This window comes from Dendrobium catenatum, unplaced genomic scaffold, assembly GCF_001605985.2.
Source record: "Dendrobium catenatum unplaced genomic scaffold, ASM160598v2 fragScaff_scaffold_133, whole genome shotgun sequence".
Lineage (NCBI taxonomy): Eukaryota > Viridiplantae > Streptophyta > Magnoliopsida > Asparagales > Orchidaceae > Dendrobium > Dendrobium catenatum.
In genome coordinates, this window is record NW_021318595.1 from 3899494 (window position 1) to 3926869 (window position 27376).

The 27376-nt window shown below is 38.4% G+C and overlaps 3 non-coding genes and 7 pseudogenes across 3 annotated transcripts; all 10 read right to left on the minus strand.

Annotated features, from left to right (window-relative positions):
- Positions 1 to 7681: 7681 nt before the first annotated feature.
- On the minus strand, positions 7682 to 7801 carry LOC114581042 (annotated as a pseudogene).
- A 379-nt stretch (positions 7802 to 8180) lies between these two features.
- LOC114581066 lies at positions 8181 to 8299 on the minus strand. The gene has a single exon (XR_003702866.1). It is a non-coding gene; the product is annotated as a 5S ribosomal RNA (ribosomal RNA).
- A 382-nt stretch (positions 8300 to 8681) lies between these two features.
- On the minus strand, positions 8682 to 8800 carry LOC114581033. Its single transcript, XR_003702844.1, has one exon. It is a non-coding gene; the product is annotated as a 5S ribosomal RNA (ribosomal RNA).
- Positions 8801 to 21180: 12380 nt separating this feature from the next.
- Positions 21181 to 21299, minus strand: LOC114581075 (annotated as a pseudogene).
- A 380-nt stretch (positions 21300 to 21679) lies between these two features.
- LOC114581036 lies at positions 21680 to 21798 on the minus strand. The gene has a single exon (XR_003702847.1). It is a non-coding gene; the product is annotated as a 5S ribosomal RNA (ribosomal RNA).
- Positions 21799 to 22174: 376 nt separating this feature from the next.
- Positions 22175 to 22293, minus strand: LOC114581058 (annotated as a pseudogene).
- Positions 22294 to 22689: 396 nt separating this feature from the next.
- Positions 22690 to 22808, minus strand: LOC114581069 (annotated as a pseudogene).
- Positions 22809 to 23186: 378 nt separating this feature from the next.
- Positions 23187 to 23305, minus strand: LOC114581062 (annotated as a pseudogene).
- Positions 23306 to 23684: 379 nt separating this feature from the next.
- On the minus strand, positions 23685 to 23802 carry LOC114581078 (annotated as a pseudogene).
- Positions 23803 to 24180: 378 nt separating this feature from the next.
- Positions 24181 to 24299, minus strand: LOC114581041 (annotated as a pseudogene).
- Positions 24300 to 27376: the final 3077 nt, after the last annotated feature.

Sequence of the window (27376 nt, forward strand, 5' to 3'; positions counted from 1 at the left end):
TGAGCAGTAAGCTGCATTTTTTCAGACCCATTTTGACCCCTAGTTGACCAGGGGGTCAAAATGACCAAAATACCCCTATGGGATTCAAATACCCATTTCAACTCAAATGAACTCCAAATTGCTTGGAACCACTTCCAACAAGTTTCAAATATCAAACCCAACCTGTTGAACTCAAACCCAGGCCTTGGGTCAACCTAGTTGACCAAGTCAACCAAGTTTGACCAATTAACCCATACACCTCTTTTCATTCAAATCTTTGAACCAAGATCATTTCAATCCCTTTTGAATTCAAGGGATGACTCCTTGGGTACTCAAGAGATCTTTCTTGGGCACCCAAGCCTTAGGCTCACTTGGGTTAGCCTTTTGGCTTGACTCAAGTGGCTAAAGAAGGGTTTCTTTTGAACCACTTCTTAACCTCGATTAAATTGAACTCAAATTAAAGTGTCATTAGGTCTCTCTTGACCCAATACACCTTCCTTGATCAACTTAGCCCTTGGGCTCACTTGGGTCAAGAATTAGGCTAACCCAAAGTGTCCAAACCACATGGGATTGAGCCAATTCCTGTCCTAAGCTAAATCAAACTTGGCAAAGACTTCTATTAGGTCCCTCTTGACCCAATACACTTCTCTTGACCATCACAGCCCTTGCCTTCACTTGGGTCAAGAATTGGGCTAACCCAAAGTGTCCAAAATCACTTGGGGTTGAGCCAATTCTTGATCTATGCCAAATTAAACTTGATCAACACCTCCAATAGGAGGCTCTAGGTCCAATACACTCCCCCCAGCCAGCCCATGTCCTGGGTTGACTTGAGTCAACCTCTAGGCTAACCCAAAGTAGCCAAAAACACATGGACCCGAGCCATCTTTCAACCCAGATCAAATTGAACCAAATTGCCATTTGCATTGGGTGCACCAGACCCAGACCCACTTCCCACCTCAAGCCCAGGGTCTGGCCTAACCTGGGTTGAGCCCAAATTGACCTGAACTGAGTAGATTTGGATCAACCCGAGCCATCTTTCAACCCAGATCAAATTGAACCCAATTGCCACTTGCATTGGGTGCACCAGACCCGGACCTACCTCCCATATCAAACCCATGGTCTAGCCTGACCTGGATTGAGCTCAATTCAACTTGAACCGAGCAAGTTTGGGTTCAACCGAGCCACCAGGTCAATTCAGGCCTCCCAAGGCCAAATTGACCTCACCCTCGACTCCAGCATGTCCCCATCAGTCTCCCTAGGTCAACCCAACCCAAACCATGGCCGGCGGCGGTCGGGACCAATGGAAAATGAGCTCCGGTGGTCCCCCCCAGACCGTTCCCGACCCAAAGCCTTCCAAAGGCTGTGACCCACCGGCTTGACCCTCACGAGCACTCTGGGATGTTGCCTCCTTCCACCTGGCATCAATCTGAGGCCCCTCCAGCTCAATCCCGGCCGTCCAAGCTCGCGGGAGATAGCTGAATAGGCTTGTGCTCCCCAGAACTATAGAACCTATCTCAGAGATTTGAAATCATTCCCCAGAGCTCCCTCGACCTCCTAGCATCTTCCCTCAAGCTCCTAGATCATCCCTTCGATCCGTTCGAGCAAACTCCGGTGAAAGCTTTTGGCATCCCGCTCGAAGTCATACCTCCGGCCTTCCTCCAGTCCCGACGTCTGAAGGAGATCCATTTGCCATCATCCCCTGAAGCTTCCTGATAGAGAAGCTCATTCATTGAGACTATCTCTGCGATAACTCCTCCATCCCGAGCTCCCTAACTAGGTAGTTCGGTCAAGTGTGAAGGAAACCTTTACCCCAACGGATTTCCACCGTTGGATTGAAGGTTTCTCACTCCCTGATCCTCCTTGTAAAATTTCATTAAAGTTTGCAGGCGGGATCGCCCGGATCACACTGGAGAAGCCTCACAGTCTCAGACACGCGCGGGAGGTTGAAGATGAAATCTCAACCTTTGATTTCAATCAACGGCGCAGATTAGATCCCGCGGTCTCGGAGCGTGTTTAATCCCAGCAGTCCGATCCGCCATCCGACGACTGTGGTTAATTCGACTGTTAATGGTCAGCGCCAATGATTTCCACGCCAATGAAAGTGCGCCGCGTGTAAAGCGCAGCTGACTGTGTAACGACCGAATTAAAAATTCTAGAAATTCAATGGAACTTCAAAAATTCATAACTCCCTCCACACTTAGCCAAATTAGGTGTTCTTAGACTCATTGGAAAGGTCTCAGAGAGACCTACAAAATCTCTATGGTTCCAGGCCTTGGTTAGATCTGTGTTAAGTTTAATTTTGGTTCAAGTATTTTATCAATTTCTATAATTATTATTTAATCATAATTCCACCAGGCCTGGAATTTTGGGAGATTGAACTTGGACATGTTCCTGACATGTCCAAATTTTATCTCTTCATTTTAAGCTATTTAAGGGCATTTTCCCTTAATTTTGAGTTTAAGGGTCATGGGTTGACCCTTAAATTCAAAATGGGATTTAGACCTATCCAATGAGACTTAGGGTGTGATTCTTTGTGTAATGGTGATGTGTAGGTAAAGGAATTTAGGGCCAATGATTTTGCCCCAATCCAAGTTTAGGATAGCTCCCTATAGTGTTTTGAAGGTGACTTAGAGCTCACCTTGGGTGGTTTAGTTAGCCACCCTAGAATAATCCATTTGAACCCAAATTAGGTGGGTTTAGACCTTAGGATCAAGTGATCCTATGGCCCAAATTTCATTAGATTTGAAGTTCATTTGGTTCACCAAATAGGAGCCACAATAATCCCTCTTAGAAATGGCCCACTAGCTCCAATAAAATTATAATAAATAACTATTAATTCATTAAAATACTTCTAATTGTTCCTAGTTAATTTATTAATCAGTGAAGATTGAAATCCTTTTGGTTTGACATTCAAATATATTTTAATTTAATCTTAAGTCAAAATCAATGTTTAATCAATTTTAATTAATTAAAAATCCTTAAAAATATAAAAAAAATCTTTAAACACTTGATGATCCTTCCTTAGATCATTTATGATCTTTGGAACTGATTTCAAGAAGTTTGGGACTCATTTGGGTTCAAATCATCAAATAGATCCTTAATTGAAAAGATTAAATAATTCTAGTAAATACCTCAAACTTGTAAAAATCATTATAAATTGTATAAAAATCCAAATCAATCAAACTCAGTGGCTAATAACTTTAATTAAAATCTAGTATTTTCTAAAAATATTAAATTCCCAAAATCTGGTCAAAGTTGAAGAGTCAACATTTTAGTGAACCTTAGGTCAAAATGGGTCAAAACTTCTAAAAATCACAACTTTTGATAGAAAACTTCAAATTGAGTGTACCACATGTCTAACAACTCATATTTAGGTCTAGTACTTATTAAAAATCTGAAACCCTTAAGATTAACTCTAATTCTAAAAAATCAAATTTTGACCCCTTTAGTTAGCATATCCGGATAACTCTCAAAATCTGCTAATTTTTTAAATTCCAGAATTTTCTTAATAGGATAATAAAATCATTAACAAATCCTTTAAAATCAGTAACCAACTCCCCTTAATATTAATCAACTTCTTTTATTGCAACTAACTTAAAGTATCTTGATTAACCCCGATTGCTACTGGGTAACCCAGGCCTACGAGGCTATTAACTTAGCCCCAAGGAAGGTGAAATAAACTTCACGGCCTCAGTGTAAAATAAAGGTAGTAATCAATTAAATCTTAAAATATATTTAATTAAAATTCTTTATCTATTAATACTTAAACTTTAATTTAAATCCCCTTTTAAGCCTTAACAAATTCAAAACTTTTTCTAGATAACTTTAATTAATCACCCAGCTTATGATCTACCCCTACCACAAGACCTTCTACACACACTTTAGATGATGTGTTAGGATAACCAACTCTAGATCTAGGTTAGACCAGTGTTTACTTTACTGCTGTGTGCCGGATTTTTCATTATTTTCACTCCATGTTGTGGATAAAATTGCTTTGCTGTGTCTGCTTACTTTTTCTGCACTCTGTGGATGGATTTATGTGTTTGGCGACTAGATTACCCTTAGGTTAGGTACGATCTGAATGTTCACACAGTTTTTTGCAGGTGGCCACTCTCATGCAGGGCAATAAAAAGGGGTCTAAATCAATAAAAAAATATAATTATTATAAATGCTTACACATGTGCTTCAGCTGCTAAAGCTCCCAAATAAAAAGAGCGTGGCCAGTGTGTTTACTTACTTTTCTGTACATATATAACTGCTTGGGAATAATTGCTTCTTATTTATTCACTGCTTAGGATAACCCTACAGGTGAGTCTAGATTTTATTTTCATATAAATGTAATTTGTGTAATTGTTAAGTGTTATGAAAGTCAATTTTGAGTTGGGATATATAGGTCCAAAGCTTGGACTCCGAAGAGAAAATGATGCCCTTTAGGGGAGTATTCCTTTTCTATTTGGAAATCCAAATTTGGACCACATTTCTTCCCTACCCAAGGAGGAAAGAGTGGCCTTCCCCTTAAAGGAAGTGCCCTCTTATCCATTTGGGTAGCATACTACGAAGAATCCAAGGAGCTTAAAGAAAAGGAGCCCAAAGGAGAACAAGATTGAAGACTTGAAGAGTGAGAGTATCCCACTCAAAATAACTTGCGTCATTACTAGGTTTAGAATCCAGGTTGTTGTCAGTGGTGCCCGGCCACTTTACTTTCTGCAAGACCCTGGTTTGTAATAAGCAAGGCAACTTTACCTATGGATATTTATCGATTAATTAGTTTATGTTTGATGTGATGAATTGATTGCCTTTAGAATTACTTACTTTTCTTAGTTTTTTTGGCGATTGTGTGCCGCTTTTGTTTTCACCTGGATACGTGAGGCTCGTGAGGGTGTGAAAGTTTTATACTCATAATCTTAAAGTCTAAAATTTTAGTGAGTCTAAATAACATAGAAAGATAATGAATCTAGGGAATTAGCCGGGGATCGACCCTGGGGTCGCATGCATATTTCTGCATTACTCTCTCCTTGTTTTAGACCCTTTCCTGCCTGCGGGTAGAGTCCGGATAGTCTGACCTATGAGGACGAGGTGCCGGACCTGGGGAAGTCCAGTCTTCTAAAAAATTATTTTCTAAGCCTATTTTTAAAAAATTTCAAGCATACTTGATTTGAAGTTGTTAACCAGCACGCATTGCATTAGAAACATACTTAAAGAGTCAAAATTTTAATTGCATTAGTCCTTAGCATTTTTGCACCCAACATAAGTCAAAGGGGCCAATTAGGAAAATCTCTAGATGTCGGCCCCAACTCTCCAAAACTTTAAATACAACGTCCCCACCACTCTTACATAAAAGACCGGATTCATCTCTTTAAAATTGACTAGGTGATTAGCCGGCTCCCCAATCCAGGCCGGGGTATGCACTGCATTAGTTAGGTTCGGACGACTATGGTCCAGTGTCCAAATTAGATCTAGGATCTGGGGCATATTTTTGATTATAAGACCCCAAAATTCTAGGAATATAATCCCAAATTTCTAATTAAATGCTCAACTCTAATTAAAAATCTCATTTCAATCCTAAAACATAAAGCCCAACACTTAGATTAAGTTGGGGCACTTTCGGATGGTTCTAGAATCTCAAAGTGTCCCCTACCCCTCTTCCTTTAACTCTGTTAATAACTATTCAATCTTGATTCATTCCCTTTTGATTTTCCAAAATTCATTCATTTTTTTGATATCACTCCTACAAGATCTAACAAAATTCTGTCACTATTTTAATCGAGAGTTTTTGTAGGAAACTTTGTCTCCCTACGATATAATTAACTACGAGGACTTGCGCTCGTAGGAGATTTAGAACCACACACGCACCTGATTTTAAAATTAACTTTTCTAAAATCTTATTAGATTTCTTTGAGAAAAAGTCAAAGAATGATTGTCATTGTTACATTAGAAGAATTATCATTGAATGGTGTCATCTCCCTTTTAGGGAGATACATCCTTCTTCGATAAGGCTTTGGATGTGAACTCAACAATCATGCTTCTTGAATATTATAATTGGATATTTAGTTGAACTTCATTCTATCTCCTTGGGGCCATACGAAGTTCTCTTTAGAATTCGGTCATGATATTCAAGATGAGTTTCATGATTCTAACTCTGAACACCGTTATGAAATTTTATTTTCATCCTTCAGGGTGATATACTTTTTTTATCGAGTTGATTCAACTTTAGAATTAAAATTCAAACTTTAAATTTAAAATTCCCAAAGAAAACTAATATTTTTCAAAACCTGTTTTCAAAATTCCACCAACATGTGTTTTAATTGAAATTTAATTGAAACATGTCATCAAAATAACCCCAAGTTTTAACAGCAATATGGCCATATACAAAAAAAATTGAATTTAAATTTTATTATGTTCATACTAAATGAACCAAATCACAATGTACAATGTTTAAAATATTGTACTATGATTAATCAATTTAATATTTTTAATAATATTATTTTATTATATTATAAGAACAGGTTCATATAGGATAATCAATAGAGATAATTTTGGTCATTCCTGGGTTCATCCTATATGAAAAATAATTTGATTGAACTAATCATACTATACCATTATTCATTTATGTAGTATGATCTGAACTAATCATACTATACTAATAGGCCAAATTTAAGGGATCCTATTGTATGATCATGCAATCGTACTGTACAAATAATGATGATTGAATTGAATTTTTAAGGTTTTTTTTTTAGGTTTCTTGTTTAAGCTTTCTTATTAGTTATTGTAAGTATCTTTTGGAAATCATTTGGTTGTGTTTTCTTTAAAAAAAAGTGTTGAAGAGAGAGACTAGTGCTTGGGAGAGAGGGTGAAGTTTATGAGAGAGGGAGAAGAGTTTTATGGGATTCAAGCTACAGTGAGAGGTTGGGAGAGAAAGGGTAAAGACTGGAGCAACCATTGGTGATAAAGGACATGGATACTCCACCACACTATTTGTGAAAGGAATTTAGGAACTTCGCCTCTCTAGGAGTGTGAAAGGGATTCAGGCACTCCACCTCACCATTAGGATGAAAGAGATTCAAGCTACTCTATTGCACTGAGGACATGAAGGAAATTAGGCTACTCTGTTGCACAGAGGTGGTGAAAAGGATTCATCTACTATGCCACACCGAGGAGGTGTAATAGATTTGTAAGAGCTTCTTCACCTTGCCATGGGGGACAAACAAAAGTAACTAATTTTTAGTGCAATTATCATAGTGGATGACTCTAGGGAATGGACGTAAGTGAAAGTTGACCTAACCACTATAAATCTCCTGTGTATTTATTCTTTTGTTTTACATTGGTTGAAAAAGGGGTGCAACACGAGGACTTCCCAGGAGGTCACCCATCCCAGTGATTTTTGGGCCTCTTCATTCCGGCGGGCCGAACATGATTGAAAATGCATTTTTTGACTGCGCGAGCCAGGACGATGGGCCTTAGGTGCATCGGTGCCCCGTCCGGCTAGGAAAGAGCTTTCCAAAATGGAGTCATAGTGCTGAATTGCAGTCCGGGGAGAAAAGTTATTGCCATTCCCGCGCGGTTGGCTCCTAGGATTCGCCCGTCTCCTTCACGGGTCCCACTATGCCGATTTCTTCGCTCAATACGAAATGAGCCAACATTGCCAGTGCTTCTTAGGCTCTGACGAAGAGCTGCAAAAAAAAAGAGTAAGTTGGTTGAAAAAGGGGTGCAACACGAGGACTTCCTAGGAGGTCACCCATCCCAGTACAACTCTCGCCCGAGCATGCCTAACTGCAGGAGTTCTGATGGGATCCGATGCACTGGTGCTGGTATGGTCGCACATGTTATATTACGTTTTCAAATAATACTTAAGTAGCCTCCAAAGAATTGGTGAGTTTTGGGCTTCTTCATTCCAGCGGGTCGAAGATGATCAAAAATGCATTTTTTGACTGCGTGAGCCCGGCCGATGGGCCTTAGGGGCATCGGCGGCTCGTCCGGCTAGTAATGAGCTTTCCAGAATGGGGTCATAGTGCCAAATCGGAGTCTTGGGCAAAAAGTTATTACCATTCCTGTACGGTCGAGTCCTAGGACCCGCCCGTCGCCTTCACGGGTCCCATTATATGGATTTCTTTGCCCGATATGAGATGAGCCAACACTGCCAGTGGTTCGTAGGCTGTGGCAATGAGTTGCAAAAAAAAAAAGAGAGTAGGTTGGTTGAAAAAGTGGTGCAACACAAGGAATTCTCAGGAGGCCACCCATCCCAGTACTACTCTTGCCCGAGCACGCTTAACTGCAGAGTTCTGATGGGATACGGTGCACTGGTGCTGGTATGGTCGCACATGTAATTTTATGTTATCAAATAATACTTAAGTAGACTCCGATTAAATGGTGATTTTGGGGCCTCTTCATTCCGGCGGGCCGAAACTGATCGAAAATGCATTTTTTTGACCGCGCGAGCCCAGCTGATGGGCCTAAGGTGCATCGGCACCCCGTCCGGCTAGGAAAGAGCTTTTTGGAATGGGGTTATAGTGCCGAATCGAAGTCCTGGGCGAAACGTTATTGTCATTCCAGCATAGTCTGGTCCTAGGACCCGCCCGTCGCCTTCACGGGTCCCACTATGTAGATTTCTTTGCTCGATACGAGACGAGCCAACACTGCCAGTGGTTCGTAGGCTATGGTGAAGAGCTGCAAAAAAAAAAAAAGAGAGTAGGTTGGTTGAAAAAGGGGTGTAACACGAGGACTTCCCAAGAGGCCACCCACCCCAGTACTACTCTCGCCCGAGCACGCTTAACTGCGGAGTTCTGATAGGATCCGGTGCCATGGTGCTGTTATGGTCGCACATATAATTTTATATTTTCACATAATTGTTAAGATAGTTGCTATTTGCATGTTTTGCATTCTTGCAACTTGTATAGTTTTGATGATTCCGAATATTTTTATTTTATGTATTGATATCTCCTAACACTTTTTGGAAGATTTGTTTTTTCTCTTGTGTGGACTAACATTTCTGGAAAATCAAACTCCATACTACTGAAGACTTCAAATCAAATTCAGCATGAGAGATTTTATAAATTGAAGCTTGTACTTTTCTTTGAAATATGTTTGAGTGAGAGTGATTGTAATTGAGTGAATAAACACTCACACACTTAAGGAGATTTTTAAAAAATTTTACTGATCGTACGGGACGAACATAGTTCGTACGGGACGATCAAGTCAATTATCTACTCTTAAGAGCAATGGAACGAATAGGAGCCGAAGAAAATTTTTTTAATTCCTGATCGACCAGGACAATGTTTAATCATCCCAGGACGAAATGTTCTCGGGAAAATTTTCGTTCAGACGAGATTCATATTCATGCTAGGACGAAATGCTATTTGGAAAATTTTCATCCAGACAAACTCAAATTCATCCCAGGAAGAAATGCCCTTTCGTTTAGACGAAATTCATATTCGTGCCAAGATTAAATGCTCTCTAGAAAGTTTTCATCCAGCCGAACGAAAATTCTCCCCAGAACGAAATGTTCTTTGTAAAAATTTCTTCCGGACGAACTCATATTCGTCCCAGGACGAAGTGAACTGACTCTTCAAATTTTGGCAACGTCCTGCAGTTTTTTGGGAACCGACCTATGGTATAACTGTTTGTACCGGACGAACCTATTTCGTACGGGACGATGATCAGGTATGATTTAAGTTCGTACCAATATATATTTGATTCATTTCCACACATTTAAGTAAAATCGTCCAGGATGATCCACGATCATACGGGACGATCAACTTCGTGTTGACTTGAATATTGTAGTGGACGATTTTTCTTGTCTTTCTTATAAATAGATTAATTTAGACTGTCGCTTAATCTTTTTGCCAACTGATCTTCATGCCAATTGAAAGGAGAGTCAAGCATAGAGTGTGAGAGAGGGTTTGAAGGAGATTTCTTGCTATTGGAGCGTGTAGGTTTCACTTGGTACTCAAAGGTAAGAGTCTCTACTCTTCATTTGTGATTACTTCACTCTTTTTCTTTGTTTCTTCTAGATTTCTTGTGAAGAAGATCTGTCAAGGAGATTCGGTTCTCTTCCAACACTTGGAGAGTGAACAGACGAAGGGTACTTTACCCACACTAGGAGAGTGTGAACAACCGAAGGGTTCTCTGCCCATACTAGGAGAGTGTGAACAGCTGATGGGTTGTCTGCCCACACTAGGAGAGTGTGAACAGCCTAAGGGTTATCTGCCCGCACTAGGAGAGTGTGAAAGGATGAAGGGTTCTCTGCCTACACCGGGAGAGTGTGAAAGGATGGACAATTCTCTGCCAATATTGGGAAGAGTGTAAAAGGATGGCGGTTCTCTGCCGCACTAGATAGTGGTGGAAGAGAGTTTTGTAAAGGCTTCTCCGTCTTGCTGTGGGTACAAAGGAGAGTCACTAGTGGTTTATTGCAATACTCGGAGGGTGCCTCCGGGGAGTGGATGTAGGTTTGGTTTTGACTGAACCACTATAAATTTCTCACCTTTTATTTTTTTGTTGTTTTTATTTTTATCGTTTATAACTTGTGGTTGAAAAACATTTTTCTAGAAAAAATCACTAAAGTTAAATTCTCGATTTTAAATTTGAAAAAGAGGGTAAACTTTTTTAAATACCATATCACCCCTCCCTCTTTTGGTTAGCTGCTGGGACATAAGCTTAGGTTTAACAACCTAATTCATTATGAATAAGTTTCAACAAGTGGTATTAGAGCTTTATTTTAAAATCATAAGTTTAGACTACTTTTTGATTAATGTAGATGGCTACATTTGGAAACCAAAATACACCTAAGGGTTACTCTATAACTAGACCTCCACTGTTGGACAATATATCTTTTAATTTTTGAAAACACGCATGTTTAAATTTTTACAGTTACTTGATTGTCGTATGTGGATCATAGTTCATGAAGGGTATACAAAACCAACTAGACTAGTTGACGGAGTTAGAGTTGAAACACCTTTTGTGAACTGGATAGTAGAAGAACGTGACTTAGCACAATTAAATGCCAAATGCTTGAATAGTTTCTTTTGTGCTCTTAAATCAGAAGATTACATGTGGGTTTCTACTTGCAAAAGTGAAAAGGACATATGGGATAGACTTTGTATAACTTATGAGGGGACTAACGAGGTTAAGCAATCTAGACTTAATATCATGTTGCATGATTATGAACTGTTTCGCATGAAACCTAATGAATCCATTTCTAATATATACACAAGATTCACACAAATAGTCATCTCTTTACATGCATTGGGTAGGGAACTAACAAATGCTAAAATGGTTAATAAGATTCTTCGTTGTTTGCCTACTGCTTATGATGCTAAAATTACTACAATTTCAGAGTCTAAAGATCTAAACATTTACTATATTGACAATCTTCTTGGTTTGCTTATTGCTTATGAGCAAGGAGTTAGCCAAAGAAATATTGATACAGGTGAACCACGAAGGAAGAAGAACATATCACTGAAAGTGGAGGAGTCTGATAGTGAACACTCACAACCTGAGGATGAAGACGACATTGCATTGATGACTAGATAATTCAGAAGCTTTCTAAAGAGGAAGTAATACAGACGCCAGCAATGGAATAAAGGTAAATTTAATAGAAATACAAATATTTCAAATGATGTAATTTGCTATGAGTGCAATAAACCTGGACATATTAAGACAGAATGCCCAAAACTCAAAAAAACTCCTAACAAGGAGAAGGTAGAGGAGAAACCAACTATAAAGAAGGGTAAGAAGAAGTTTCAAAGAGCTTTCTGGGCGGACTCAGCTTCAGATTCATCAGAGACTGAAAAGGAAGAGGAAGTCACTAATTTATGCTTAATGGTCAATATTCTTGATAAGTCAGATCAAGAAGTGCTATGCGACATAACATATGATGAATCGTTTGAAGTTTCTGAACACATGCATAATGCATAGAGGAAAATGATGAAAATGCATGCTATTCTAAGTTTAGAATTTGAAGAACTACAAAAGGAACATGAAATCCTTAGGAAAGCTCATGATTTAATTGATGACAACCACATGAAATTACTTGATGAATTTGATGACTTGAATAAGAATCTTGAAAGTTTAAAATCATCCTATGCATAACTTGAAAAAGAATTTAATAAATTTAAGAATGAATCGGAGATAAAACTTTATAGATCTAATTATATAAATTGAATTTTGAAAGATATGAATTCATTTTATATTATGAAGATAAAAGCTCTCGAGGATAATAAGATACCCCGGAAACTTGAAGATTTCACTAATCCTATTTTGTATCCAAATTTTATGCAATCCCTAAATAGAAAAATGAATGGTAGAAGACTTAGGAATCCCTTTCCAAAAGTCAAATGTAATAATTATGGATTGATTGGACATATAGCTCACACATGTACTGTGAAGAATAAAAATTATATGGCGTAGAAACTTAAGACCCATAACCCTAGACATATCATACATGCATCTATTTATAAATTGTCAAAAGTTGAACCCAAACTTATTTGGGTTTCCAGGTCTAACGTTTGATATTTTTGCAGGATTCCTCTCACACAAGACCTCGTGAGAGCATATGGTACCTGGACAGCGGATGCTCAAAGCATATGACTGGAGATAATGCATAATTCATATTGCTGGAAGCCAGGAGTGGAGGAAAGGTTACACTTGGAGATAACACCACAAGGAAGGTGGTTGGGATAGGTATGATTGGAAATCTTAAGAAATTTTACATTGAAAAAGTGTTATTGTTAGAAGGGTTAAAGCATAACCTGTTAAGTATAAGCCAACTATGTGATAAAGGATATTGTGTGAAATTTTTTCCTATTAGCTACATATTAAGCCTAAATGGTAAAAATATTTTGAATGGTAAAAGGGTTAATAATGTTTATATGCTAGACTTGTATTGCATTCAAACTCCTACTGCTTTTTATTTAAAAACTGTATCTGATGAACAATGGCTTTGGCATAGGAGACTTTGTCATTCTAGCATGATAAACCTTATGAGGATTATCCTAAAGAACTTAGTGAGAGGTATACCAAAACTAGACTTTACTAAGGATCACCTTTGTGATTCATGTCAATTAGGAAAATAAGTGAAGTCCTCTTTTCAGTCCAATAAGGATCTTAGAACTAGTAAATTATTGGAGATTTTGCATATGGCTCTTTTTGGACCAGTTGGAACTATAAGTGTAGGAGGGAAGGTATACGGCTTTATGATTATGGATGATTACTCTATATTCACATGGGTTAGATTTCATTTTCATAAGAATGAATCATTTGAGAAATTTATAAATTTTTCGACTTGGATTTAAAGAAAACTTGGGTGTGAAATCATGACTATACAAATTGATCATTGAGGAGAATTTGAAAATTAAAGATTTGAGGATTTTTGTAAGGAGAAAGGAATTGATCATAATTTTTTTGCACCTAGGACCCCTCAGTAAAATGGGATAGTCGAAAGAAAAAATAGAACATTAATAGAAGCAGCCCGAGCAATTTTGGCAGAATACTCACTTCCTAAATATTTTCTGGCTGAGGCAGTTAGCGGTGCATGTTATGTTATGAATAGGGTGAATGTGAGATCTAATTTAAATAAAACACCCTATGAGTTGCTAAAAGAAAGAACACCTAATTTGTCTTATTTACATGTTTTTGGTTGCAAGGTGTTTATACATAATAATGGAAAATCTTCCTTAGGAAAATTTGATTCAAAATCAGATGAAAGAATTTTTTTTTGATATTCAAGTGTTAGAAAATCTTATAGAGTATTAAATAGAAGAACTTTGAGAATTGAGGAGACCACACATGTTGTATTTGATGTATCTGGAAATTTCGAAGAGCCAAATGTTGTAGAAGATGAGATTGAGGATAACTCCTAAAAGATTGATAAAATAAATTTGGAAGAAAATTTTGAAGAAAATGTGGAAAAAAATTTGGAGATAGAAAGTCCTTTGCATAGAGATTTGATATTTTCATATTAATGTATTGAAGGATGTATGTATTTTTGACAAAAGCTTACTCAAATGGCCAACATTTGTAGATTCTTTTGAAAAGGATAACATCACTCTGGATTATTTCATTCTTGAAGGCAGAAGGAACATTGATAAACTTCTTCTTTTTTTCGGTGAAGACTTGGTTAATGTAATCAGTAACATTCCAATACATCAAGAAGAAGAGGAAGATTTTATGGATCTTAAATACAAGTTTTCTGGGAAAACAATTGCTGCATTGATTAAAGAAGAGACGGTGAGGATGGATGATGGAAATTCTTACTTATGGATTCATAAGATGAATTTGTATGCACAGGGGGAATTATTTACTTGGAGACTTTGCAAAAATGCTATTCCAACTGCAGATTTTCTGATGAAAAGGATATTATCTAATAATAATTTGTGTCCTAGAGGATGTGGAGAAGTGGAGAATTTGGACCATATCACTACTAAATGTCCAAAGTTGTTAAGAATTATTTGCACTCTTCGGGAATGGGGTTTTCATATTCCCTTCTTTGATTCTTTTCAGCAATGTATGAATAAGTTACAATTTTGGAATGAGAAGAATCCGTTGATGGTAAAGATTTATTTCAACATGTTATGGATTTTATGGAATGATAGAAATAAAAAAAGGCATGGTAAAAAAGAAGACAGTGATTCAATATTGGCTGCAAATGTTATTAGCATTGTGGCGTTGGATAAAAGACACAAAGTGATCTCGAAAAACTGGGATGATATTCAATCCAATGGATTTTCTACAGATTTTTGGCATCCTCCACCACCCGAGTGGTACAAGATTAACATTGACGCTGCATTGAGGAGAAACTATGGAGCTGGCATTAGAGGAATTGTTATAGACCATAGAGGAAGATTTGTTCGTGCTTTTGGTTTCTATGGGATGCATTGGGATATAGCACAACTGGAAATTTATTCTTTCTACTATTTAAAAGATCTATTGCATAATTGTTTGGATAATGCCAAAGGTGTTATCATAGAGGGAGACAAAAAGAATGTTATTCAATTTCTTCTCAACATATACAGTAAAGAAAAGAAGAAACTTGGAGACAATGGAGATGAAGACTTCTTCGGTTTGAGGTATGGGAATAATGTCATTTTTAAATATATTGGTAGGAAGTGTAATAGGATAGCTAATTTTTGTGCTAACCTATCATTTTCTTATGATTTTATTTGGGACATTTTTTGTGAAAACTCTCTTCCTTCCTCCTTTGTTAAACTTATAAAGGAGGAATGTTATTTGGAGTCCTCTATCTTTTAGTTTGTATCTAGGCCTTGGTTTCTTTTTAATTTTAATTCTGATTGCATTTCCTTCAAAAAAAAAAAAAAGAGATTTGAGATTTTCTAAAAACCATCCAAAGGAGTTGATAAATTGTGAACCTAGTGAGGGTGTAAGGACTAGGCGTGGATTAAATTAGCTCTTCATTTGAAATAATTAGTTATTCAGATTCTGACTTTGCAGGTTGTAAGGTTGATAGAAAAAGTACTTCTGGAACATGTCAATTTATTGCAAATTCTTTAGTCTCTTGGTCCAGTAGAAAACAAAATTCAGTAGCCCTATCGACTGCAGAAGCTGAATACATAGCACTAGGAAATTGTGTGGCACAAGTACTTTGGTTGAAAATACAGTTGATTAATTTAGGATTAACTATAGGTACTATTCTAATTTATTATCATAATACTAGTGCTATTTGTATTTCTAAAAATCCTATTCAACATTCAAGAACCAAACATATAGAAATCAGACATCATTTCATAAGGGATCATGTATCCAAAGGAGAAATTAAACTCACTCATGTTTCTACTCAAAATCAACTTACAGACATTTTTACAAAACCTTTAGCCTTTGATACTTTCAGTGCATTAAGAACTAGGCTTGGAGTAATTGACTTGGATGCTTAATTAAAAATGTTTTCAGCAACATTGATATGTGTTTTCTAGTTAATATTTGTGTGTGTTTTTATGAGTTTTTGATTTTGTGTTTGTGATTTTCTGTATTTGAGTTTTTATTTTTGTGATTTTATGCATTTGTTTATTGTGTTTGTTTTTTAGTTTTGATTGAGTGCATGATTCAAAAATTTTGAGTGTCAATCGTCCAGGACGAAATTTTTTCGTACGGGATGAATTGTGTAATGTGTCAAACTATTGGATTTTGAACCGTTTGCGTGCAGTTTTTCAGTTTTTAATATTCACTTTATATGTATGATCATTGCGATCGTCCAATATGAACTTTTTCAAACGACGGGATGATTGAATGTCTGTTAAATGGATAGGGTAGTTTTTAATAATATATTTCATACATACGAACCTTTGGTTCGTCCTGACGAACACATGTCAGTTCAATACGGGGGACGGATTCAAGTGTCATTAAAATGATCATAAGTTCTGATTGTCCCAGGACGAACACGTGTTCGTCTGTACGATCGTTTTGTTAAAGTTTGTACTAAAGGACGCTTTGTAAGTTGTGTGATTATGAGAAGCCATTTTATTTTGGATTCAGTCGTTCGTCCATATGAAATTTTTTTATACGTGACGAACTAAAATTCGTACTGGATGAAAGTGATTTTGTCTGGTACGAACAATCATTTTATCAATAAATAGACGGGCTTTTGAACTCAATAGTCACACTCTCACTTCACTTTCAAACTCTTTCTTCCCTTAGATCGTTTTCAATGGCAAGTTCTAGCAAGCGTCAAAAGATTCTTTCCAAGGGTCCACCAAGGAATTCTTCTAAAAATTTTCTTTCCAAAGCTAATGAGCAATCCTTTTCTAGGTTTGTCTCCGCCAAGATCACACCTTCTAGAATTCTTATCTAGGAACAACTAACTTTTCATATAATGAACTTATTAGCTTCAACTCAGTTTGGCTTTATCCTCACCCTAGTTTATCTCTATAATAAAGAAACCTTCTACTATTCCTTGTAAACATGTCTTTTAACTCCGACCATTCTGTAATCCGTTCCTATGTCTTTAAGAAAAAAGTTGAAATCACCAAGGATTGAGAGAGCTAGAACACATACCTTGATCACCTTTTCTTATTATCAATGGTATGAAATTTATACTTCAATTTGAGGATTTAATTTTAACGAGCATATGCCTAAAGTATCTGATCTCATTTGTAATGCACGTATCATCCAGCATGTTCTTAGAACTTCTATAATTCTTAAAGCTGGTGATAGAATCAATATTACTCCTCTTCTTTCTATGGTAACCTTTTTTATCATGACTAAAGAACCTATAAATGAAGCCCAACTAATCCTTGACTATCTTTATGGATTTTTTGAAATTGGTCATGTCAAGCATAAAAGAAAGAAGAGCATCACCTTAGGACATCTAGTTGCCTACATTCTGGAGAAGAAATACAATTTGGTCCATCTTGATCAAGAGTTTGAAGAACCGCTCTACTATAACGACGGATCATTTAGAGAAATCTTCAATAAAGATTAACCAAGTAAAACATATATAATTAGTGATACTGAGAAAGACCATGAAGCTGCACCTGCACCTACTAATGAACCAAATTATCAGTATTTAGTTCAAAGATTTGATCGCCTAGAGACTCATGCTGATCAACGTTTTGATCAAATTGAGACTCATCTTCAGCAGCAGGATGCATAGTATCTACATGACATGGGATTTATGAGAAATCAAATGAATGATATTAGTACCAACGTGCTTATGATAAATACTTATTTTATCCTCTTTGGTGCTGTACCTCCTCCACCTCCTCCAGATCAGGGTCCTTCTGAGTGATAGTTGCACTTGATTTTATGTGTTTCTATAGTTGTTGTTTTCATTTTGTGGGTTAGGAAAATGTGTTGTATTTTTTTTTCATTAGATGTTGTTGTTTTTGAATCTTATGTCATATTGATATCATATGCTTACATTGTAATATCCTTCATTTTGATATCAATATAAATTATTCTATGTTGGCTTTAATATTTTGGAATGTGTGTTAGCCCTTATGACAATCATTATAACTTTTGATCTTAAAGTGCTATACTTTGAATTTCAAGTTAAAATTAAATTCATTAGAAAATATAATTTTTCTAAATTTAAGTATTTCTTATAACTTGATGTAATTAAGATTATCAATTTTATGTTTCTTATTTAAACTAAATTAATGTCTAATATTATTATTGCAACTGTGATGTTTTCTTATTTTGAATTTCACTTATCAATAAATATATATATGCACTTATAAAAATTTGAAAATTTTTATTATTGATTTTGAAAAGATCAAAATTACTCTTGAAAAATATACTAATGTACAAAAATCAAAAAGAATGCGCAATGGTTCGCAAGTTGAAAAAGAGACACAAAATAAGCCCATAAGTGAAAAGATGCACAAAAAATGTGCCACAAATTTGAAAAATATGTGCAAAGCGCCACATGTGGTAGTTATTTCTTTCCATAATCTTTTAATCTCTTAATTCAAATTGATCTTCTGTATATTTATATTTCGTATTAAAATTTGAAATATACAAATTTTCTATTCATCCTTTTTGCAATGATTTTCTCTATCTTAGTATTTAAATTGACTTATGTTTTTTATAAACACTTTTTATTATCTATGTTATATCTTTTCTTAAATTCTATGAATTACTATGATTTTCCTATTGTTTTGATTTTATTTGCAAAACTTATTTCAATCACTTTCAAGATTTAATTATCAAATGATTTTCATATGACTGCTTACATTTTAAGTCTTTTTCTTCTTTACTTTTTGTTGTTGTCAAAAAGGGGGAGAAATTGTTTATTCTATCGTATCGTATTGTACTATCATAACGTATGTGTTTTTGTTTTATTTTGTATTTGTTCTATCGTATCGTATGTGTGTTTATTTTATTTTGTATCTCTAAAATTTTTGAAAACAAAAAAATATGATTCAATGCCCCTTATTTTCATGTGTTCATCAATTCAGGGGGAGTTTAGGAGATTCTTAGAATTTAAAATTATACAAATAATAATTGTTTTACCATCATCAAAAAGTGGGAGAATGTTAAGAGAGTTTCTATTTGCATGTTTTGCATTCTTGCAACTTGTATAGTTTTGATGATTCAAAATATTATTGTTTTAAGTATTGATATCTCCTAACATTTTTTGGAAGATTTATTTTTACTCTTGTGTGAACTAACATTTCAGGAAAATCAAACTCCAGACTACTGAAGAAATCTAATTTAGTATGAGAGATTTTATAAATTGAAGCTTGTACTTTTCTTTGAATTAAGTTTGAGAGAGAGTGATTGTAATGGAGTGAATAAACACACACACAATTAAGGAGATCTTTAAAAATTTATGCTGATCGTACGGGACGAACATAGTTTGTATGGGACGATCAAGTCAATTATATCCTTCGAAGAGCAATCGAACGAACAGGAGCCGAAGAAAATTTTTCTAAGTCCTGATCGTCCAAGACGAAGTTTAATCATGCCAGGACGAAATGTTCTCTAGAAAAAATTCGTTCAGATGAAATTCATATTCGTCCCAGGATGAAATGCTCTCTGGAAAATTTTCATCCAGACGAACTCAACTTCATCCCAGGACGAAATGTCCTCTGGAAAATTTTTGTTCAGAAAAACTTAATATTCATTCCAGGATGAAACAGTCTCTAAAAAATTTTCATCCCGACGAACGTAAATTCATCCCAGGATGAAAAGTTCTCTGTAAAAATTTCGTCTGGACGAACTCATATTAGTCCTAGGACGAACTGAACCGACTCTTCAAATTTTGCTGACATCCTGCAATTTTTTGGGAACCGACCTAGGGTATAACTGTTCATACCGAACGAACCTAGTTCGTACGAGATGATGATCGGGTATGATTTTAGTTCATACCAATATACATTTGATTCATTTCCACACATTTAAGTAAAATTGTCCAGGATGATCCACGATCGTACAGGACGATCACCTTCGTATTAACTTGAATATTTACAGTTTTAGAAGATTTTTCTTATCTTTCATATAAATAGTCCAATTTAGACTCTCACTTAATCTTTTTGATAACTGGTCTTCGTGCCAATTGAAAGGAGAGTCAAGGAGAGAGTGTGAGAAAGGTTTTGAAGGAGATTTCTTGCCATTGGAGCGTGAAGGTTTCACTTGGTACTTAAAGGTAAGAGTCTCCGCTCTTGGTTCGTGATTTCTTCACTCTTTTTCTTTCTTCCTTCTAGATTTCTTGTGAAGAAGATCTGTCAAAGAGATCTGATTCTCTGCCGACACTTGGAGACTGTGAACATACGAAGGGTTCTCTGCCCACACTTGGAGAGTGTGAATAGTCGAAGGGTTCTCTGCCCACACTAGGAGAGTGTGAACAGCCAAAGGATTATCTTCCAACATTAGGATAGTGTGAACAGCCGAAGGGTTCTCTGCCCACACTAGGAGAGAGTGAATGGATGAAGGGTTCTCTGCCTACACCGAGAGAGTGTGAAAGGACGGACGGTTCTCTACAAACATTGCAAAGAGTGTAAAAGGACGACGGTTCTCTACCACACCAGGTAGTCGTGGAAGAGGGTTTTGTAAAGACTTCTTCGCCTTGCTGTGGGTGCAAAAGGAGAGTCACTAGTGGTTTAGTGCAATTCTCAGAGGGTGCCTCTAGGGAGTGGATGTAGGTCTGGTTTTGACTGAAGCACTATAAATCTCGTGTATTTTATATTTCCGCTGTTTTAGTTTTTATGTTTATAACTTGTAGTTGAAAAACATTTTCTAGAAAAATTTCCTAAAGTTAAATTCTCGGTTTTAAATTTCAAAAAAGAGGGTAAAATTTTTTAAATACCAATTCACCCCCCCACCCCCCTCTCGGTTAGCCGTTGGGACATACGCTTAGGTTTAACAACCTAATTCATAGTGAACAAGCTTCAACAATAATACTTAAGTAGACTTTGATGAAATGGTGATTTTGGGGCCGCTTCATTCCGGCATGCCGAAGCTGATCGAAAATGTATTTTTTGATTTTACGAGCCCGGTCGATGGGCATGAGGCGCATCGGCGCCCCGTCATGCTAGGAAAGAGCTTTTCGAAATGGGGTCATAGTGCCGAATCAGAGTCCTGGGCGAAATGTTATTGCCATTCCCATACGGTCGGGTCCCAGGACCCGCCCGTCGCCTTTACGGGTCTCACCATACAAATTTCTTTGCCTGATATGAGACGAGCCAAAACTACCAGTGGTTCGTAGGCTGTGGCGAGGAGTTCCAAAAAAAAAAAGAAAGTTGGTTGGTTGAAAAAGGGGTGCAACATGAGGACTTCCTAGGAGCTCACCCATCCCAATACTACTCTCGCCCGAGCACGCCTAACTGCCGAGTTCTGTTTGGATCCGGTGCATTGGTGCTAGTATGGTTGCACATATAATATTTTGTTCTCAAATAATACTTAAGTAGCCTCCGATGAAATTTTAATTTTGGGGCCTCTTCATTCTGGCGGGCCTAAGGTGATCGAAAATACATTTTTTGACTGCGCGAGCCCGAACGATTGGATTGAGGCACTTTGATGCCCCATTTAGCTAGGAAAGAGCTTCCTAGAATGGGGTCATAGTGCCAAATTGGAGTCCTATGTGAAAAGTTATTTCCATCCCTATGCAGTCTGGTTCTAAGACCCTCCAGTCACCTTCACAGGTCCCACGATGTGAATTTCTTCGCCCGATGTGAGGTGAGCCAACACTGCCAGTGGTTCATATGCTATGGCGAAGAGCTGTAGAAAAAAAAAGAGACTAGGTTGGATGAAAAAAGGGGTGCAACACGAGGACTTCCCAGGAAGCCACCCATCCAAGTACTATTCTAGCCCATGCATGCTTAACTGTGGAGTTCTGATGGGATCCGATGCCCTGGTGCTGGTATGGTCGCACCCATAATATTATGTTCTCAAATAATACTTATGTAGACTCTGATGAAATACTAATTTTGGGGCCACTTCATTTCGGAGAGATGAAGGTGATCGAAAATACATTTTTTGATTGCGCGATCCCGGTCGATGGGCCTGAGGAGCATTCTTTCCCGTCCGGCTCAGAAAGAGCTTTCTAGAATTTGGTCATATTGCCAAATCAGAGTCTTGGGTGAAAATTTATTGCCATTCTCGTGCGGTTGGGGCCTAGGACCCACCTGTCTCATTCACAGGTCCTACGATGAGGATTTCTTTGCCCGATGTGAGGCGAGCCAATACTTCCAGTGGTTCATAGGAGGTGTTGAAGAGCTGCAGAAAAAGAGAGAGTATATTGGTTGAAAAAGGGGTACAACACGAGGACTTCTCAGGTGGTCAACCATTTCAGTTCTACTCTCGCCCAAGCATGCTTAACTGTGAAGTTTAGATGGGATCCGGTGCACTTATACTGGTATGGTCGCACATGTAATTTTATGTTCTCAAATAATACTTAAGTATACTTCGATGAAATGGTGATTTTAGGGCCTCTTCATTCCGGCACGCTGAAGGTGATCGAAAATGCATTTTTTGACTGCGCGAGCCCGGCCGATGGGCCTGAGGAGCATTAGCGTCCAATCCGGCTCAAAATGAGCATTCCGGAATAGGGTCATAGTGCATAATCAAAGTCTTGGGCAAAAAGTTATTTCCAATCCCGCACGGTCGGGTCCTAGGATCCGCCCCGTCGCCCTCATGGGTCCCACAATGCGAATTTCTTCACCCGACATGCTTAATCAAAGTCTTGAGGCGAGCCAAAAATGCCAGTGGTTCGTAGGCTGTAGCGAAGAGATGCCAAAAAAAAAAGTGAGTAGTTTGGTTGAAAAAGGGGTGCAACACGAGGGCTTCCTAGGAGGACACCCATCCCAGTACTACTCGTACCCAAGAATGCTTAACTGCAGAGTTCTAATGGCATATGGTGATCTGGCACTGGTATGGTTGCACCCATAATATTATGTTCTCAAATAATACTTAAGTAGAATTCGATGAAATGGTGATTTTGGGGCTTCTTCTTTCCAGCGTGCCGAAGGTGATCGAAAATGCATTTTTTGGCTGCGCGAGCTCGGCCGATGGGCCTGAGGCACAATGTCGATCATCCAGCCCAGAAAGAACTTTCCAGAATGAGGTCATAGTGCCAAATCAAAGTCCCGGGCAAAACGTTATTGCCATTCCTGCAGGGTCGGGTTCTAGGACCCTCCCGTCGCCATCATGGGTTCCACGAAGCGGATTTCTTCTCCCGAAGCGAGGCGAGCCAACACTGAGTGGTTCGTAGGCTGTGGCGAAGAGCTACAAAAAAAAAATGGGTGAGAAGGTTGGTTGAAAAATGGGTGCAACATGAGGACTTCCTAGGAGGTCACCCATCCCAGTACTACTCTTACCCAAGCAAGATTAACTACGAAGTTTTGATGGGATCCATTGCACTGGTGCTGCTATGGTCGCACCCATAATATTATGTTCTCAAATAATACTTAAGTAGAGTATGATGAAATGGTAATTTTAGGGCCTTTTCATTCCAGCGGGCCGAAGGTGATCGAAATTGCATATTTTTACTGCGTGATCCCGACTGACGGGCCTGAGGCGGATCAGCTCCCTGTCCTACTCAGAAAGAACTTTCTGGAATGGGGTCATAGTGCCAAATCGAAGTCCTGTGAGAAAAGTTATTATCATTCCCACGCGGTCAGGTCCTAGAACCCGCCTGTCGCCTTCACGGTTCCCAAGATGTAGATTCCTTCGCTCGATGCGACGCGAGCCAACACTGCCAGTAGTTCATAGGTTGTGGCAAAGAGCTGTAAAAAAAAAAGGATACTAGGTGGGTTAAAAAAGGGGTGCAACATGAGGGCTTCCCAGAAGGTCACCTAACCAGTACTAATCTCGCCCAAGAACGCTTAACTGCCGAGTTTTGATGGGATCCGGTGCACTGGTGCTGCGATGGTCGCTCTCGTAATATTATGTTCTCAAATAATACTTAAGTAGACTCCGATGAAATGGTTATTTTGGGGCCTCTTTATTTCGGTGGGCCTAAGGTGATCGAAAATGCATATTTTGACTATGTGAGCTGAGCCGATGGGCCTGATGCACATAGGCAATCGTCCGGCTCGGAAAGAGATTTTTGGAATGGGGTCATAGTGTCAAATTGGAGTCTTGTGCGAATAGTTATTGCCATTCCCGCGCGGTTGGGTCCTAGGACCCGTCTGTCGCCTTTACGGGTCCCACGATTCAAATTTCTTCGCCCGATGTGAAGCGAGCCAACTCTTCCAGTGGTTTGTAGGTTTTGGCAAAGAGCTGCAAAAAAAAAAAGTGAGTAGGTTGGTTGAAAATGGAGTGCAACACGAGGGCTTCCCAAGAGGTCACCCATTACAGTACCACTCTCTCCCAAGCACACTTAACTACGGAATTCTGATGGGATTCGGTGCACTGTTGCTGGTATGGTCGCACCCGTAATATTATATTCCCAAATAATACTTAAGTAGACTCTGATGAAATGGTGATTTTGGGGCCCCTTCATTCGAGTGGGCCGAGGGTGATCGAAAATGCCTTTTTTGATTGCTTGAGCCTGAGAGATGTGCCTAAGGCGCATCAGCGCCCCATCCGGCTTGGAAAGAGCTTTCCGGATTGGGGTTATAACGTCGAATCGGAGACCTGGTCGAAAAGTTATTGTCATTCCTGCGCGGTCGGGTCCTAGGACCCCCCCCCGTCGCCTTTACCCTCCCACGATGCGGATTTATTCATCTGATGTGAGGTGAGCCAACATTGCTAGTGGTTCGTAGGCTGTGGCGAAGAGCTGCAAAAAAAAGAGAGTAGGTTGGTTGAAAAAATGGTGCAACACGAGGCAGGAGGTCACCCATTCCAGTACTACTCTCGCCCAAGCATGGTTAACTGCAGAGTTCTGATAGGATCTGGTGCCTGGTGCAGGTATGGTCGCACCTATAATATTATGTTCTCAAATAATACTTAAGTAGACTCCGATGAAATGGTGATTTTAGGTCCAGCGGGATGAAGGTAATCAAAAAATGCATTTTTTGACTACTCAAACCCGGCCGATGGGCCTGAGGCGCATCGGGTCCTCGTCCGGCTCGGAAAGAGCTTTCTGAAATGTGGTCATAGTGCCGAATCGGAGTCCTTGGTGAAAAGTTATTGCCATTCCCACACGGTTAGGTCCTAGGATGAGAGGTGAGCCAACACTGCCAGTGGTTCGTAGGCTGTGGGGAAGAGCTGCAAAAAAAAAAAAGAGAGAGAGTAGGTTGGTTGAAAAAGGGGTGTGTTCGTTCCTCTTCAAATTTGTTGTATTAATGATAACAGATTTTAACTTAGGCTCAAGAGCCTGTCTTTTTGCCAAAGGGTTACCTTATTGGTTATGTTGGAAGCCCTAGTAATAGGCTTCTCATAGTGAGCAACATATTTTTTTACATTATGGCAGACATAATCAGTAGTGATTTGTTTTGTCGTTGGCCTGAAAAATTTCTCCTTGACCAAAGGGGTTGTAGCAGGTGCAACCGGCAGCCTTGAAAATACATAAGGTCTTGTTACAACAGCATTCTCAGTCATCATCTCCATGGTTGGTGCAGCTTCACCAGGAAGGAACTCGAACACTTTAGAAATAGTTCTGAATTGCAGCGTGGCACCAGATCGACCAGTGTCTATCATTATTTGGGGGAATTGGATGCACGATCCTTCCTTCAGCTTGATAGTCATCATACTTTTGATAGACGACATTTCATCAAATTGTAACAGAACTTACATGGATTAGAGTCAACCTGGTTTTTGATACATAAGAAAATACAAATATATAATAAAAAAGCATATGTATATATGCATACATTTCATCTAGAGATGGAGAGAGATGTAATCCCGAGCGGAGTTGTCAGAAATCTATTCGCTCCAAAAAAAATCTCTTTTTAAATTAAGACCAGAACCTCACTCTAACGAATTTAGGGGTTCCCTTTAATTTTCCCGGAGGTAGATTGAGTTTAATATTTAACCAGATTTCCCATGATAATAATGTCAGGGTTTACTTAGATATGGGTTCTACTTCCTATGAGCGCAAGCCCTCATAGTTAATTACCTCTCCTAACACATTAGAAGAGTACTCTCAATTAAGGATGAAATATACTTATCTTCCTACAAGAAGTGTGAAAATGTGCAACATAAATTTAAATTTAATTATGGGTGGAATAAAGGTACACCCGATCAAGATCCCATGGTTCTATCATCCCGGGTATACCGTGGGTTCACTCTACCAACAATAACAATGATTGGTTCTAGTGTCTAGGGAATCTGATTAGAAGCCATGGGTTTCCTCCTCTCAGGGATCCCGAGTAGACTGAAATGAAGATGTATGGATTTTAGATTAGTTTAATTTGGTTTGGGGCTTATGGCTTCCTTACAAGTTGCCCATTAATTTGTTTAGTTTAGGGCTTACAGCTTGAATTAGGAGTTGCTCATTAATTTATTTAGTTTGGGGCTTACGACTCAAATTAGGAGTGCCCGCATTATTAGATTTGGGTAGGGGTAGGGGTGTAAACGATTCGAGTTGAGTCAAGTTTTGGCACTATCGATCTCGGCTCGTTAGTCAGAGAGCGAGCTCGAGCTCGAGTTGAGCTCAAAAGAGGAGCTCGAACTCGAGCTCGTCACACTTTTATCGAGCTCGAGACGGCTCGCGAGCTACTTGATTATGATTAAATTTCACATTTTTCCCACCTACTTTTTCATTTTTCCGCCTTGTCCTTTTGTATTTCAAAAAGTAGATACAATAGATTTTTTTAGCATGAACCTGCTACAACTCTATTTGGGGAAAGTAACTAATAATTTTTATTCATACTTTTTTAAAACTTCTCTCATATATTAATGAATATGAGGTACAGGTTGTCCTATCATATAGGAAGTCATGTCATATATGCCTAAATAGGTATATTTTTATTGAATATCCATCCTTTTTTAAAAACTATAGTTTGAAACTCTAGTAGATTTATTTTTTTCAAAATAAAAATATGTTCGCTAATTAATTTAATTAATTAAATAATTTCGATCCGGCTTGCGAGCTCACGAGCCAAGCCTGAACCAGCTCGAACTCGAGCTCATTTAACAAACGACCTCGAGTTTGAGCACGAGCTCAAGCTAGAAGCTCAATAAGCTCGGCTCGCGAGATCGTTGTCGTGTCGAGTTCGAGCCGGCTCGGCTCACTTAAACCCCTAGGTAGGGGCTTATGACTTCTTTATAAATTGCCCTAATAATACAACTTACTGCCTCTTCTAGAGGTGGCCCGAAATTTTATTTATTTATTTTTTGGTAGGTCTTATGGCTTCCTTAGAAGTTGCCTAGTGATCGATCTTACTACCTAGCCCTATAAGCTAAGTGGCCCGAAGGGATTTGAGTTTTGGGTTATAAGGTTGTTCGTTAAGAACTTCCCTAACACACGGGCCTTACTGCTTTACTTAGAAGCAGCCCAAATAACCGGACTTACAACTTAGCCCTATAGGCTAAGATGCCCAAAGGGATTTGGGTTTTGATTATAGGG